Source organism: Dendropsophus ebraccatus, chromosome 7 (assembly GCF_027789765.1).
Source record: "Dendropsophus ebraccatus isolate aDenEbr1 chromosome 7, aDenEbr1.pat, whole genome shotgun sequence".
Classification (NCBI taxonomy): Eukaryota; Metazoa; Chordata; class Amphibia; order Anura; family Hylidae; genus Dendropsophus; species Dendropsophus ebraccatus.
The window spans coordinates 77958900-77972070 of record NC_091460.1 but is presented as its reverse complement, the minus strand read 5'-3'; the positions used below and the strand labels follow the sequence as shown (position 1 = coordinate 77972070).

Sequence of the window (13171 nt, the reverse complement as noted above, 5' to 3'; positions counted from 1 at the left end):
ATATATATATATATATATATATATATATATATATAAACACTTGTTCAATAAAGTTACATAGAAATATATATTACAGTAGTAAGTTACTACTCCTTAGAAATATATATATTTTACTGTAGTGAACTACTTCTTTTTTGAAATATCATACGTTGAGGACACACACTTAAATAAAAACTGCTTACAATATATATATTGGGATATATATATATACCTACAACATACTTTTTCTCTCTGACTCCTCCTACTGACACTTCCGTATAACAATCTTATACACTAATAGATCTACTAGACCTGGCTCCTTCAAACAGTCTCATTGCTTTTCCTTCCTACAAACCTTTGTCTAACTTTCCTCACCATCAGGTAATAATATTCATTAATAAATGTGCAAAACAGTTGTTAGACTCTATCGGAGAGTCCTGTGCCCGCCCCCTCAGTGACACTAAGCAGTATGGGCGGAGGACAGAAATGCCAGGAGTTAAAATGGCCACCGGACTAGATAACCGGATATAGGGGTGTTGGCTTAGGGCATGGTTTTGAGACGTCACAATTATAATACAGACGTGGATGATATGTGGGAGTGGTTGGCTTTCAGTCGCCATCTTTGAGGGCTGATTACAAAAAAGTGGCGTAGCTAAATAAACAAATGTTCCACGGTCGGGACAACAGAAAATGATCAACATTTTGTAACACGTAACATACTTCTAAAGGGGAACACCAGCTTAGTAAGACTGGCTGAAATACGACAGTATATAATGTAGGAGCGGACATTACATTACACTAACAGCTCTGATTCTTTTTTTTTCCTAATGCTGCTCGCATGTGATCTGCAGCCCTCAGAGCTGGTTGATGGCCTTGTACAAAACATAACAAATAACACACATTATGTACTTTGTATGCTGCTTCACTACGCAGCATTAATTAACCTCTTTTCAGCTCTCTCAGTACTGTATCTAGCAATGAGCTGGACTGTTCTCCTTGTCTGAGTACGTGGCTTTGTACTTAGACACTTACATGGCACTGTACACTATTTGAGGTTAGGCTGCCACCTCCACAAAAGGCATTGGTCTTACTATCAGGTAAGGGGCACTTTAAATCAAAGTAACTACTTCAACAGCCGACCAAAGGGAAGATTCCTGCAGAACAAAGGGTCTATACGCCACCATTGGAGGTAGGTTGGCTTTTCGCAGGATCTGGAGTTTGTATACAGATATAAACTGGGTACAATGGTGTAACATAATGATGTGGCTTGGGTCTGCCACACAAACTACAATATTCTGTCTTATCTAGATATTGCTGGTAACCGGCACATGACATGTCCACCCATTATCAATTATTAATCCTCCCCTTGTTTCTTGGACTTTAGTCCAAGTATTGGGGTTAAAAACAGCATCGTGTTGGATGTTAAAATATTTCAACATTGCTTTTGCCCTTTTTGCTTGTTCTTTGCCATATCGGCAGGTCACTATGTGGGTTGCAGAAACCCCTTTTGATTCTGTGTGTCCCATTTTATATTACTTCGTGATCGTATAACAGGAGGCACCCAGAATGATCAACTGATGATTTTCTTTCTTGTGTCCTGTACACTTGTGACCACGGATCAATTACTTCGTGATCGTATAACAGGAGGCACCCAGAATGATCAACTGATGATTTTCTTTCTTGTGTCCTGTACACTTATGACCACGGATCACTACCAAAAGCTGGGACTTAGAATATTCCACGGTTCAGGGCTTCCTTCTCTTATGTTGAAATACACTCTTGCTGCTATGTAGATTGCAAAACAAGTTACCCCAAGTATACAGAGGACAGTAATAGGCATATCACAGATCTTTCCCTTGGAAACAACCAGACCACTGTCCAGCGTCCTTGTATAGTTAGGCTACTAGGCTCATTCCAAAGTGGTTTTAGCACTGGCACTGTTCCCACCGCACAACGCTCCGTGTCTATGAGGACCTGTGACAACCACGGCCGGGCTCTGGGTAACAGTTTTAGCCTGAATGAGCAATTCTTCGCCTACTATATACTAACCCTCACAGGCTAGGACAAACAGACATAGAACAGCCAACAAGAGGAGAACAAAGTTCAAATTGACACGCCTATCGTGAGTTCACTTTGATAACTTACTCTGCAGAGGTAGGTAAGAAAAGATGTGAAGGAGGAGAGCACAGAAAAGAGTAAACAAATTTTTTACTCTTACCTGGCCAGGTTTTGTGGTCTCCTTGTTCACCTCTCTCTCCCCTGGTACAGCAGTGCAGGTCATCCGATCTCCCGATGTAATGGGCGTGTCCCTGTTCGGGCGCCAATAATGTCGAGGTGCCTTCCCAAAGAAGGCCTACTGTTGTTGGCTGTCTCCTAATTAAGTTGGAGAATGGGTCCGGATCCCCTCTCCCACACCATGCACTTAGAATGAAGACACAGACAACGTATCTTGCAAACAAGTCTGGTGTAAATGGGCCCAGTTTTTATTATGGTGATCACATTTTATAGACAGATAAAATATAGGGTGGTAACAAATGCTAATAAGGCATAGATGAGGCGGTGCTAGTGATTTAGATATTCAGTCATGCGCAATAGCATCTATATTAGTATCCATTATTATTATTCAAAAAGGTTAGAATAACACATTCTGTGCAATGATACTTTCACATTATTCCCACTGTAACAGACAGGCAACTTTCCTCTGAGAACGGCCTTGAACACTGATAAACATGTCTCTGAGGGAAATAGTTCTTGAGACAAAACATTCTTTCTAGTGTCATATCAGAAGTTTTCTAAGGTAAGCAATGTTCCAACTATCTCTGAGAACCCACCTTTATTTATACAGAAAAAAACCAATGGATATGAATGTAAAATGCAAAGTCATACACTATATACGTCGTCAACTTCAAAAAACTAATAACTACGGATATATTTTGACAGATATGGTATTAAATGTTCAATTAAAATTGTTTACATAAGGATGTTGATACATACATAAGGATGCTAAAAAACATTTGTTATCTGCTTATGAGAATTATAGAATAACATTTATTATCTGCTGGGAACAGGTTCAGTCACATAGGAGAGTTCCATAATCTCGAGACCAGCTGTATATCCTTGAACAAGTTCAGTGAAAGTTCCATGAGAAAAAGTCTTATTGTTTCTTTCAAACTTTGGATGGAAAAGGATTTATTTTTCTTTCAAACTTTGGATGGATTAACTCATTCCTCTCAATATATATATATATATATATATATATATATATATATATATATATATACCTTCTCTACCTGTGCTATGTGTGACACTGCGGTGTATTATGAAGGGCTTTTATATATATATATATATATATATATATATATATATAATGAGCCCTTCATAATACACCGCAGTGTCACACATAGCACAGGTAGAGAAGGTATATATATATATATATATATATATATATATATATATATATATATATATATATATATATATACTCTACCTGTGAGACACGTCTGTTGTATGTGTACTTCTGTGCAGACAACAACAAAATGGCGCTGCCCAGCAGTACACATAATATCACCTTTCCCCTCTTTGTTACTTTGTGAAAAGAGGAGGGAGGTGATGATGTCACAGCAGTTGAGCAGAGACTGCCTCTTTTTTCAGCACAGCCGTATATCAGGTAACTTTTACCAGCAGTTTTTCTGCTGGAGCTCCCCCTAGGGGCCATTACTGGGAAATATGGAAAATTAGATATTTATTAGATATTAGATCATATTTCCTTACATGTAAAAAAAAAAAAAAAAAAAACACTTACAATTCAACAAAAAAAAACAAATTCAATTTTATCATTTTTTTTTTTTTTTTTTTTTACTTTGTGACACATTCCCTTTAAGTGGATACCAGTAATCGGCATATTAAGTCATAATAATGAGTTCCATCGTTGTCAATGGAAAATCTCCTCATTTTTGAAAATATATAGGATGCTAGGTCTGCTTGGGGAAACACTCCCAAAAGGCGCTCGATTGGGGGTATAGCTCAGTGGTAGAGCATTTGACTGCAGATCAAGAGGCCCTTGGTTCAAATCCGAGTGCCCCCTTGCCTTAATTTTCAATAAAGACATACTTTATCATCCGTTTAGCGGCTGGAAATTCAAAGGTGATTGGGCGTAAATTAGCTGAGAGGTTACCACAAATCGATATTTACTCTATGATAATACTGAGTTCCATGGTTGCCAGTGGAAAATCTTGTTTTCGCAGGAAGACATGCGTTATAACCTGTTAAGCGAATGCACATCTAGAGGTCATCGGACAAAAATTATCCAAGCTCTTAAGTGGATACCAGTAATCGGCATATTAAGTCATAATAATGAGTTCCATCGTTGTCAATGGAAAATCTCCATTAGTCCACACAAAATAGGAAAACTCCTCTGTCAATTTGACAGCCGTTAACATATTTAACATGTTCTTTATTTTCCGCTGATTTTAGGATGATAGAACCGCAGAAATTATATCAGCTCTAAAACAGAAAAAGTTCAGCCAAAAAAAATTCAAAAAATTGGACGATTTTTAAAACCAATATTAATAACATTGCTTTAAAGAAAAACAAAGCATTGATTATTTTTTTACAGCTACCAAACATGATTGAACAAATATCCAGTGTGTGAAAAAAAAGTCATTTTGGAAAAAACTTAGTGTTCTAGGTCTGCCCAGGGAAGCACTCCGAAAAGGCGATCGTTTGAGGGTGTAGCTCAGTGGTAGAGCATTTGACTGCAGATCAAGAGGTCCTTGGTTCAAATCCGAGTGCCCCCTTGCCCTTCTTTTCAATAAAGAAATACTTTATCATTTGATTAGTTACTAGAAATTAAAAAAAAATTACAAAAAATGGACAGGTTTTTAAACCAATTTGAAAAACACTTCTTATAAAATAAATAATTAAATGTTTGATTCTTTTTTGCAGCTACCAAACATGATTGAACAAATATCCAGTGTGTAAAGAAACTCATTCTTGAAAATATATAGGATGCTAGGTCTGCTTGGGGAAACACTCCCAAAAGGCGCTCGTTTGGGGGTATAGCTCAGTGGTAGAGCATTTGACTGCAGATCAAGAGGTCCTTGGTTCAAATCCGAGCGCCCCCTTGCCTTAATTTTCAATAAAGACATATTTTATCATCCGATTAGCGGCTGGAAATTCAAAGGTGATTGGGCGTAAATTAGCTGAGAGGTTACCACAAATCGATATTTACTCTATGATAATACTGAGTTCCATGGTTGCCAGTGGAAAATCTTGTTTTCGCAGGAAGACATGCGTTATAACCTGTTAAGCGAATGCACATCTAGAGGTCATCGGACAAAAATTAGCCAAGCTCTTAAGTGGATACCAGTAATCGGCATATTAAGTCATAATAATGAGTTCCATCGTTGTCAATGGAAAATCTCCATTAGTCCACACAAAATAGGAAAACTCCTCTGTCAATTTGACAGCCGTTAACATATTTAACATGTTCTTTATTTTCCGCTGATTTTAGGATGATAGAACCGCAGAAATTATATCAGCTCTAAAACAGAAAAAGTTCAGCCAAAAAAAATTCAAAAAATTGGACGATTTTTAAAACCAATATTAATAACATTGCTTTAAAGAAAAACAAAGCATTGATTATTTTTTTACAGCTACCAAACATGATTGAACAAATATCCAGTGTGTGAAAAAAAAGTCATTTTGGAAAAAACTTAGTGTTCTAGGTCTGCCCAGGGAAGCACTCCAAAAAGGCGATCGTTGGAGGGTGTAGCTCAGTGGTAGATCATTTGACTGCAGATCAAGAGGTCCTTGGTTCAAATCCGAGTGCCCCCTTGCCCTTCTTTTCAATAAAGAAATACTTTATCATTTGATTAGTTACTAGAAATTCAAAAAAAATTACAAAAAATGGACAGGTTTTTAAACCAATTTGAAAAACACTTCTTATAAAATAAATAATTAAATGGTTGATTCTTTTTTGCAGCTACCAAACATGATTGAACAAATATCCAGTGTGTAAAGAAACTCATTTTTGAAAATATATAGGATGCTAGGTCTGCTTGGGGAAACACTCCCAAAAGGCGCTCGTTTGGGGTACAGCTCAGTGGTAGAGCATTTGACTGCAGATCAAGAGGTCCTTGGTTCAAATCCGAGTGCCCCCTTGCCTTAATTTTCAATAAAGACGTACTTTATCATTCGTTTAGCGGCTGGAAATTCAAAGGTGATTGGGCGTAAATTAGCTGAGAGGTTACCACAAATCTATATTTACTCTATGATAATACTGAGTTCCATGGTTGCCAGTGGAAAATCTTGTTTTCGCAGGAAGATATGCGTTATAACCTGTTAAGCGAATGCACATCTAGAGGTCATCGGACAAAAATTAGCCAAGCTCTTAAGTGGATACCAGTAATCGGCATATTAAGTCATAATAATGAGTTCCATCGTTGTCAATGGAAAATCTCCATTCCCTTACGTCCCTCAGCGGCACAATAACGGGGTATTATTGCCCCTTTGAGCTTAGGCAGGACAAAAAAAGGAATTTTAATAGTAAACTTAAAACTTTAATGAAATCATCATTAGGCCCCTCCTCCCTCAGTATAAGAGGAGGCCGGCCCCCATACACCATGAGTTTATTTTTTGTCCTGAGAGTAAAAGGCAGGACTCCCTCCTCCCTCCCATGTGTTTGTCTCTTTCTCAGTATATTACCTCTAGGGTTCCCCCCCTGCCCTGTTTCGGGGGGTCTCTGTTATTTTCTGTCTCTTTCTTTCTTTTCCAGCTCCTATTTCCACAGGATCCTGCTTCCAGGCGTGTGAAGCGCAGTTTGCGTTCCACGGGCCGGACCGGAAATGACGTATCGGCATTTGGAGCGCATCTGCGTTCCACTGCGGCCGATTACCGGAAGTGACGTTTTTTCCATCATTTCCAGCCTCTACGGCGTCCGAAGCTCCGGAGAAATGAAGTACACTTCTCAGGTATGCTATACAGGAGGAGGGGCCCTGTAGGTTCCTCCTTCTGGGTGTAACAGGATTCAGGTTTGGCGCCAAAACAAGTTTAAAACCTGCACTGAACTGGGTAGTCTTGCTGTCTTTCTTGGAAGCCAGCTGCTGATACACTGTGCTGTGATCAGAACTTGTGTATTGCATATTGAAGATGTCTAGAGAATCCTCTGTTCGGAAATCTACTGCCAAAAGACACCACCTAACCTGCAGAGAGTGGGGTGGGTACAGCTTAAGGTAATCAGAAGGATTCTGTTTCCTTTTAAGGTACTATGTACTTAGTCTGACAATCTTTTCAGATGTCCCCTTACCGGATGACAGTGAATTTACTACCTGTCTGGCATGCCGTCCCCGGATTCAGGTGAGATCTAATCCTGTAGGATTTAAAGGGATATTGCATCTGCGTGTATTCTATGGTCATGTTTCTATAGGATAAAGAGGAACCTACCATCCAGGATGTGGTCATATGGGTTAGTGACCTTGTAAACTCCTCTGTGGAGGGCCTTAAAGAGAACCAATCACCTAAATATAACTGTCCCTATTATGACAGTACATCTCTCCCTAAGTCTATTCATGAAGATACAGACTGCCTTTGCAGTCTGTATCTTTATACTTTACCTGATCCTCTGTTCCCTGGCTGTTCCGGTGAGCGCCGCCATCTTGATGACTTCACTTGCGTTCCAGCTGTGCGTTCCAGCGTGACGTCATCAAGATGGCGGCACCGCCGGAACAGCCAGGGAACAGAGGATCTGGTAAAGTATAAAGCTACAGACTGCAAATGCAGTCTGTATCCTCATGAAGTCTATCTATGAAGATACAGACTGCCTTTGCAGTCTGTATCTTTATACTTTACCAGATCCTCTGTTCCCTGGCTGTTCCGGCGGCGCCGCCATCTTGATGACGTCACGCTGGAACGCACAGCTGGAACGCAAGTGACGTCATCAAGATGGCGGCGCCGCCGGAACAGCCAGGGAACAGAGGATTTGGTAAAGTATAAAGATACAGACTGCAAAGGCAGTCTGTATCTTCATAGATAGACTTCATGAGGATACAGACTGCATTTGCAGTCTGTAGCTTTATACTTTACCTATCCTCTGCTTCGGTGCCGCAAGGCCGGGCACCGCCATCTTGATTACGGGCCTTGCGTTCCACCGCTGGAACGCAAGTGACGTAATCAAGATGGCGCCGCCGGCCTTGCTGCACGAAGAAGAGGATTAGGTAAAGTATTAAGATACAGACTGCAGAGGCAGTCTGTATCTTCATAAATAGATTAGAGAAGAGGGACTTTAGATTATACACAGCGATCTTGCGCTGTATAGCGCGAGATCACTGTGTGTTAACAGAGCGGCAGGCAAAGGATCATGGGAACCTTTCCTGCCACTCTGCATGACGGGAGTTTCCTGTCTCGCGCCGGCTCTTTTGAAAAGAGCCGGCTCGAGACAGGAAAGTAAAAAGGGAATAATTCAAAAACGTGACAATAAAAATAATTAATTATATTTGCAAATGTCAATTAAATTATGATTTGCATTTAATTAAGGAATAAAAATTTTTTAACTTTCGTCCATGATTGGTTCTCTTTAAGGAGTCTCTCACTACTTCAAGGTAGGATACTCCATCTTTTATCATCCATTTCCGGCCGAAGGGTTCCTTACACTCCCCTTCCCTTTTAGGAAAAGACCTAGAAGAGATCACGATGACTCCCCTTCAATCTCTGAAGGATTTACTGTCCTGGATGAAGTGTATTCCTCTGACTCCGACAGGGATATCAAAAAGAAAGAAAAGTTTTTGTTTAACCCTGACAGAATTTCTAAATTAATAAAATATGTAGAAGTAGCTACTGAGCTACCCTCTGAGGAGTCCTCCTCTGCTCCTCGAGCATTCAGGATGGATGATTTCATTTCAGAGCTAGTTAAAGAGGAATGGAAGAGACCCGATAAGGCCCCTGCCGTAGGTAAAAGATTTTGGGCCTTGTTCCCGCTGAACGAGGAGCAATCCAGTTCTTGGGTGGAACCCCCTAAAGTGGATGTAGCGATCTCTAAATTATCCAAAAATATCTTAGTTGCCGGAGACGATGGCTCTAGCCTCAGAGATCCTATGGATCGCCGTATTGAGGCATCTTTGAAAAGGGCCTATACTACGGCTACGGGACAGGGTGCCATAGCCATCGCCAATCACGAAGTTTCCAAGGCACTGAGGAAGTGGCTCAAGAAAATGAAGGAGGATATTGACTCCGGGGTAAATAGAGATGACATATTAGAATCATTCAAGGAAATTAACCTAGCCATGGATTACATCTCAGATTCGGCCACTCATCAGGCTAGATTGGCTTCAAGATCCTTAGCCCTGTCCACAGCAGCCAGGAGAGCACTATGGCTCCGGCCATGGGCTGGAGACAATCCATCAAAATTTAACCTATGCAATATCCCTTACACTCCTGGGAAATTGTTCGGTAAGGAACTAGATTCCCTTATGGAGGAACTCTCCGACCGCAAGGGTAAATCCTTGCCGGCAGCGAAGAAGTCCTTTCGGAGATATCGGGACAGGTCTCCTCAAAGAGAGAGACAATACCGATATAGAGGTAGAGGAAGAGGATCTGGAAATTCCAGAAGAGGGGGTGCTTCCAGAAGGAAGTCCCCCCCTAGGAAGAAGGAATTCTGACGCCGGGCTCCCTGTGGGAGGACGTCTGTCCCACTTTCTACCAGCCTGGGAGAGGTGGGTCAAGGACTCGTGGGTCCTAAATATCGTCAGGAGGGGTTATGCGCTATCCTTAGAACAACTGCCACCAGAAAAGTTCAGAATTTCATCGCGTCTATCACCCGAGAAGCAAGCAGTTCTAGAAAGTTCAATTTTGGATCTAATCAAAATCTCCGCCCTGGAACCAGTACCTACGGAGGAAATAGGTCAGGGTGTTTACTCACCCGTATTTCTGGTGCCAAAACCTTCAGGGAAAGACAGACTCATCATAGACCTACGCTTCCTAAATCGTTTTATGGTGAAAAACAAATTCCGAATGGAGACTATAAAGTCAGTGAAGACGGTACTAAACAAAGGAGACCTTTTAGCATCAATGGACCTAAAGGATGCATATTTCCACATCCCAATATTCCAGGGTCACAGGAGGTTTCTGCGGATAGCTGTCTATGTGAGGGGACGAGTACGTCATCTTCAATTCAAAGTCCTCCCGTTCGGGATTACCTCGGCTCCATTTATCTTCACCAAGGTGATAGCTTCGGTGGTGGCAGTTCTGAGGTAAAAAGGCATAACTATTATTCCCTACCTGGACGATTGGCTATTTATAGCCAGATCCCAGAACCTCCACAACCAGAATGTCTCGACAACTCTGGATCTGCTATCCGAACTCGGATGGTTAGTCAATTGGGAGAAATCAGACCTAACTCCCTCTACAAGAAAGATCTACCTTGGGTTTATCATAGACTCCCAGGAAATGAGATTATTCCTCACTCCAGAGAGGAAGAAAAGAATTCTGGATGGGTACCGCTTTCTGAGAGTTCCTCGCCTGGTCTCTCTAAGGACCCTGATGAAGTATCTGGGACTCTTAACTTCAGCTACGGAGGCCGTTCCATGGGCCTTGTTCCATATGAGACCTCTTCAGTCGGAGGTTCTCCAACATTGGAACCGGAAAACCTCTGGCCTGGACAAAAGGATCAGACTTTCGCTATCCGTTAGACAAACTCTTCGATGGTGGTCAAGTATAAAATACGGAGCAGAAATAGAAGAGCCGAATTGGATCACCCTCACTACAGACGCATCAGGCAAAGGATTGGGAGCTCATCTAGCTCAGAGGACTATAAAGGGAGTTTGGACCTCGTCAGAAGTAAGCCTCTCGTCAAACGAGCTAGAGTTAAGAGCCATCTTCAATGCCCTAGTCCACTTCTCGGATCTTCTTCAGGGTCAAGCGGTAAAGGTAAGAACAGACAACATTGCTTCTGTATATTACCTAAAGAAACAAGGTGGCACCAGATCCAAACCCCTCCTCAAAGAGGTGGGAAAGATCTTGAAGTGGGCAGAATCAAATCTTGCCAGCCTTACAGCAGTCCATATCAAGGGGACTCTGAATATTCTAGCAGACAGTCTGAGTCGGAACCAGGCAATTCCAGGGGAATGGTCTCTGAACACTGTGATTTTCAATCAGATAACCGCCAGATGGGGTCACCCGGAGATAGATCTGATGGCGACTCGTCGGAATACCAAACTACCGAGATTCTGCTCACTGTACCCGGAAGACTATCCGGAGGTGGTGGATGCGATGACCATAGAATGGAGATTCAATCTGGCCTACATATTCCCACCGACGGCCATGATTCCCAGGATCCTGGTGAAAATCAGACAAGACAAGGCCTCAGTGATCGCAATAATTCCATTTTGGCCAAAGAGGTCCTGGTTCTCCCTGCTCATGTCCATGAGTCGGAAGAGATATTGGAAGCTCCCACTTTGGCCGGACCTGATTTCTCAGGGCACTCAGCTCTGTCACAATCTAGGGTCCCTGCACCTAACGGCCTGGCTTCTAACTTACCCCTATTAGAAGCCAAAGGCTTTTCTTCTAGGGTTAGGGAGACTCTCTCCCATTCAAGAAGTGACGCCACTAATAAATCCTACGCAAGAATCCTGAGGATCTTCAGTTCCTGGTGTTCTCAACGTCACTTAGACTCCAGCTCTCCTTCCGTACCTCAAATATTGGAATTTCTGCAGGATGGATACGATAAGGGGTTATCCCCTAGTACATTGAAGGTCCAACTGGCCGCGTTGTCAGCATCACTTCATGTGAAATTTCTGCAGGTTCCGGAAGTAAAGGAATTCATCAGAGCAGTTTCCAGACTCCGACCCAGAATTTGTAGACCAGTCAGTCCCTGGGATCTTTCCTTAGTCTTGAGGACATTAAGTGGGGACCCTTTCGAACCTCTCCCTCAGATTCCTATAAAGAATTTAACCTTAAAGACGATCTTCCTAATGGCCATAACCTCTGCCAAACGCATAGGAGAACTTCAGGCTTTCTCCTCGGTAGAGCCATACACCACCTTTCTGGAAGATAAGGTTCTGCTCAAATTTCTCCCCACCTTTACACCTAAATGTCCCTTATTTTCTAACTTAAACCAGCTTGTAACAATTCCGAGGCTCCCAGTAGACTTGACATCCAAAGATACTGAACTAGCCAGTTTGGACGTGGTAAGGTGTTTAAAAATTTACTTACAGAGGACTCAGGAATTCAGGCGGTCTGAGAATCTCTTCATATCCTTCTCGGGGAAAAACAAAGGATTGAAAGCATCCAAACCATCAATATCAAGATGGATCTCAGAGTGTATAAATCTTTCATATCATATTAATGAGAAGGATCCGCCAGAGTTCACTAGGGCTCACTCGACCAGATCAGTCGCCTCCTCTTGGGCTGAGAGGGCTCTTATCCCTCTAGAACAAATTTGCCAATCAGCCTCTTGGTCCACTCCGAGAACCTTCTTCAAGCACTATCGGATTGCGGCGTCCGAACCTTCAGGGTTTGCAGCTTCGGTGGTTTGCCAGGCTCTGCTTGGTTCCCACCCTAGGGATTAATTGTCGTGCTAAATCCCCATTATTGTGCCGCTGAGGGACGTAAGGGAAGAGTACATTTGATGGATAATATGTTTTCCCTTAGTCCATCAGCGGCACAACTTTCCCTCCCTATTTTGGGACAAGGTGATGTTTTCTTTATAATTAACTCATGGTGTATGGGGGCCGGCCTCCTCTTATACTGAGGGAGGAGGGGCCTAATGATGATTTCATTAAAGTTTTAAGTTTACTATTAAAATTCCTTTTTTTGTCCTGCCTAAGCTCACAGGGGCAATAATACCCCGTTATTGTGCCGCTGATGGACTAAGGGAAAACACATTATCCATCAAATGTACTCTTAGTCCACACAAAATAGGAAAACTCCTCTGTCAATTTGACAGCCGTTAACATATTTAACATGTTCTTTATTTTCCGCTGATTTTAGGATGATAGTACCGCAGAAATTATATCAGCTCTAAAACAGAAAAAGTTCAGCCAAAAAAAATTCAAAAAATTGGACGATTTTTAAAACCAATATCAGTAACATTGCTTTAAAGAAAAACAAAGCATTGATTATTTTTTTACAGCTACCAAACATGATTGAACAAATATCCATTGTGTGAAAAAAAAAGTCATTTTGGAAAAATTTTAGTGTT

At 41.6% G+C, this 13171-nt stretch overlaps 1 non-coding gene across 1 annotated transcript; it reads left to right on the top strand.

The window, feature by feature from the left end:
• The first annotated feature begins 3991 nt into the window (after window positions 1–3991).
• Window positions 3992–4063, top strand: TRNAC-GCA (transfer RNA cysteine (anticodon GCA)). Its single transcript has one exon. It is a non-coding gene; the product is annotated as a tRNA-Cys (tRNA).
• Window positions 4064–13171: the final 9108 nt, after the last annotated feature.